The sequence below is a fragment of the Enhydra lutris genome, unplaced genomic scaffold (assembly GCF_002288905.1).
Source record: "Enhydra lutris kenyoni isolate GAN:26980312 unplaced genomic scaffold, ASM228890v2 scaffoldscaffold96, whole genome shotgun sequence".
Classification (NCBI taxonomy): domain Eukaryota; kingdom Metazoa; phylum Chordata; class Mammalia; order Carnivora; family Mustelidae; genus Enhydra; species Enhydra lutris.
Genome location: NW_019154180.1, coordinates 4,332,653 through 4,337,285, shown reverse-complemented (window position 1 = coordinate 4,337,285; position 4,633 = coordinate 4,332,653). Strand labels below are relative to the sequence as shown.

General features: G+C 37.0%; 1 pseudogene; it reads right to left on the bottom strand.

Moving 5' to 3' along the window:
- Nucleotides 1-1,597: 1,597 nt before the first annotated feature.
- LOC111139217 lies at nucleotides 1,598-1,985 on the bottom strand (annotated as a pseudogene).
- Between the last annotated feature and the right edge of the window lie 2,648 nt (nucleotides 1,986-4,633).

The window sequence follows — 4,633 nt, the reverse complement described above, 5'->3', positions numbered from 1 at the left end:
GAAGATCTCAAATCTATACCCTAACCTTACACCTTAAGAAACTGGAAAAAAAAGATGGATAAACTAAAAGTAAATCAAGGAGAAGGAAGGAAATACTAAAAATTATAGCAGAGATAAATGAAATGGAAGTAAATTAAAACAGAATCAACTAAAGAAAAGTTAGTTCTTTGAAAAGATGAAGGAAATTGACAAAACTTTAGCTAGATTGACCAAGAAAAAGAGAGAGAAGACTCAAATTACTAGAATCATAAATGAAAGAGGAGACATTACTACTGACCTTACAAAATTTAGAAGGATCATAAAGGAATACTACAAACAAGTGTATGCCAAGAAATTGGATAACTTAGATGAAATGGAAAAATTCCTACCAAGATACAAACTACTGAAGCTGGCTCAAGAAACAGCGGCCAGGGTCATGAGCCAGCTGGTCCTGAGAAGGAATTGTAGGGGGAGGATGCATCTGGGTGGTGGGGCCTTTCTGGGCTGCACTGTCACAAGCCACAAGCGACACTGCTGGTACAAGTTGAGATGTGCTATAGGTGTAGAATACACACCAAATATCTGAGATTTAGTACAAAGATATATAAAACATCTCATTCATAATTTATAGTGCTTATAAATTGGGTAGCTGATTATAAAATTGATTATAGTTTTGAATATACTTGGTGAAATAAAATACACTTTAAATTTTAAAAAGACGAAGAAAGAGACAACCTGAGTAGACATATAACAAGTGAAGGGATTGAGTTAGTAATCAAAATGCTACCCACAAAATAAACCCCAGGCCCAACTGGCTTGAAGTTTAGCAAACATTTTAAAAGAATTAAAACCAATTCTTCACAAACTCTTCCAAATAGCAGAAGAGTAAGGAACACTTCTGAACTCGTGTTATGAAGCCAATATTGCCCTGAGGCTAAAATCAGACGAGGACATCACAATAAAAAATAATTTAAAAAAAACCTACAGATCAAATAGTATGAAGTTGGATGCAGAAATCTTCAACAAAATACTAGTAAATCAAATCTAAAAACATATTTTAAAAATTATACACCATTTGGGACGCCTGGGTGGTTCAGTGGGTTAAAGCCTCTGCCTTGGGCTTGGGTCATGATCCCAGGGTCCTGGGACCAAGCCCCACATCGGGCTGCTCAGCGGGGAGCCTGCTTCCTCCTCTCTCTCTGCCTGCCTCTCTGCCTACTTGTGATCTCTCTCCCTGTCAGATAAAGAAATAAAATCTTTAAAAAAATTATACACCATGATCAAGTAGGATTTATACCAGGAATGCAAGGTTAACTCAACATCCAAAAATCAATTAATGTAGTACATCATAATCAATAGACCACAAAACCAAAAAGCATATGATCATCTCATGATCACATGATCAGTTGCAGACAAACTGTTTGACCAAATCATATGGAATACCCTAAAAAATACCACTGGGACTAGTAAACGAGTTTGGCAGGATTGGAAATTATAAAATCAATTAAAAATCTATTGTATTTGCAGGGGGAGGGAGGAGAAGGGGCCAATGCGATGGCCAGTCTTTACTGGAAGGAAGAAACTTCACAGGACATTTTGAGTAAGTTAGGGCAAAGGCTCAGTGGGCCAGTTGGTGGGGCACCAGCTTGTAATGGGTTCCAAAGCTAGGGTATCACTGGATCTTGCCTTTGTCCAGCCAGAAAAAGATGAAGGCAACACTGTCCTCTTCAAAGACGCAGCCCACTATCTGCTTGTTGGTGATAGATGGGACTAAATTAGGGTCTTCTTTGGTGCCTGAAGCTGCCTGTGGGGCTAGCATGTTTATAGGTCCAGCCCCTCCCCTTCAGGAGTCATCATGACCTCCCTCTCCAGCCCAGTTGCCTGCCTGTCTCAGTAGCAACACTACGTACAGATGCCATAGATGCCGTGGCGACTCCATTGGGACCGTGGGCCCTGAGGTCCTGCATGACCAGCACACCAATTCCATGAAGTAAACTTGAAGCCATCACATCCACCACAAACAGCCTTTGTTGTATTTTTATGCGCTTGCAATGAACAATCTGAAAATAAAATTAAGAAAACAACTCCATTCACAATAGCATCAAAAAGAATAAAATACTTAGAAATAACTTAACCAAAGAAGTGTAAGACTTGCAAACTGAAGACTAAAAAAGATTGTTAAAAGAAATTTTAAAAGACCTAAATATATGGGAAAATATCCCATGTTCAAGCATTAGGAGACTTAATTTAATTTAATTTTGTTAAGATGAATATACTCTTCAAATTGATCTATAAATTTAATAAAATCTCAATCAATATCCCAGCTGCCTTATTTGCAGAAACTGACACGCTGATCTTAAAATTCATATGGAATTAAAGGAGGCCTCAAATAACCAAAACAATCTTGGAAAAGAACACAGGACGAGGACTCATACTTCCCGATTTCAAAACTACTACAAAGCTACAATAATCAAGACAATGTGTTACTGGCATAAGGCTACACATATAAACCAACGGAATAAAATTGAGAGTCCAGAAAGAAACACATAGTCTATGGCCAGTTGATTTTCAACAAGGGTGCCAAAATCATTCAATGGGGAAAGAATGACCTCTCCCAACAAACGGTGCTTGGACAACTGGATACCCATATGCAAAAGAATTAAGCTGGATCCCTACCTTACAACATATTTGAAAATTAACTCGAAATAGAGCATAGCCCTAAATGTATGAGTTAAAACTACGAAAATCTTTTAAGAAAGTCTAGGAATGAATCTTCATGACCTTGGATTTGGCAAAGTACTCTTAGACATGACACCAGAAGCATGAGCAACAAAAGGGGGGGAAAGGTAATTTCTATTTCATCAAAATTTAAAACTCTGTGCTTCAAAGGGCACCCTCAAGAAAGTGCAAAAAGGGAACACAGAATGGGAGAGATATTTACAAATCATGTATGTGATAAAGGACCTGTACCTAGAATATATATAAAGAACTCTTACAACTCAACAATAAAAAGACAAATAACCCAATTTAAAAGTGGGAAAAGGATCTGAATCTACATTTCTTCAAGGAAGATACACAAATGGTCAATAAGAATGTAAAAATATACACACTGTCATTAGTCTTCAGGGAAATGCAAATCAAAATCACAATGAGCTATACCGCTTCACACCCACTCTTCGGATGTCTAAAATTAAAAAGTCAGAAGACAACGAGTGTTGGAGAAGATACGGAGAAATAAGAGCCATCATACTTTGCAGTCTCTATGGAAAACAGTCTGGCATTTCCTCAAAGCATTTAACATATAGTCACCACTGAACTCAGGAACTCCACTCCTAGATTTAAAGCTAAAAGAATTCAAAACATGTGTTCAAACAAATATTTGTATACAAAATGATCATAGCAGCATTATTTATAATGGCCCAAATGTGGAAACAACCCAAATGTCCATCCATAGATAAATGGATTAATAAAATGGTACATCCACACAGTGGAATATTACTCAGTCATAAAACCGAATGTGAATGAACTTTTAAAACATTATGGTAAGTGAAAAAAGCCAGTTATAAAGCCAGAAAATGTCTCTGTGAAAAGAAGAAGCCACATATTTTATAATTCCCTTTATATGAAATGTCCAGAATAAGGAAATCTATAGAGACAGAAAGTAGATTAGTTGTTGCCTAGGGCTAGGAGGAAAGGATGATAGGAGGTGATGGGCCAAAAGGTAGGGGTCTGTTTTGGGGATGATGAAAATATTTTAAGATTGAGTATGGTGATGGTTGCACAAGTCCGTGACTATACCAAAAACCATTGAATTATGCACTTCAGATGAGTGAATAGTATGGAATGTGAATTATATATCAATAAACCTGTTTTTTGAAGATTTTATTTATTTATTTGAGAGAGAGCACAAGAGTGGGGAGAGGCAGAGGGAAAGGAAGAAGACTCCATGCCAAGCAGGGGCTGTGATCAGGGCTCCATCCCAGGATCATGGGATCATGACCTGAGCCGAAAGGGAGACGTTTCACTGACTGAGCCACACAGGAGCCCCACGTTTTTTAATTGTGTAACGAAATGATAAGGAATTACATTAAAAAAAAAAGAAGAGGAACAGACAAAAGTTTTGAAGAGGTCATTCCCAGAAGAGGAAATGCAAATGGTCAATACTTGAGAAATGGTATTGACCTCATTAGTAGTCAGGAAAATGTAAAACAAACTAATGAACGCCTTATTTAACTACATCAGAGTGGCAAGAATTCAGAAAGAATATAACATGACGCTTGAAAAAAAATGTGAAGAAATCGCCTTTTCACATATTGCTAAGTAGAATTCATATCGCTAAATATTTTTTACAAAGTATCATGCCCAAATCCATTACATTTAAAATGCTCATCCTCTTTGACTTCCCCGTCCCTTTTGAAAGACTCTATCTCACTGAAATAACGAATGTGTGACTATAGTTAGAATCATTATTGTAGCATTGCCATTGCAAAAGGAAAGTGGGTTGGAAATGGAGGATGTTTATGATTCTTTATTAATTGCAAAAAGCAAACACTAAAGTAATGGTCCAATTTGATCCAATTTTTGTGACACCAAACGGCAATAAATTTTTATGTGTATATATATTTGCTTGGCAATACACGTAAAAGAATATATC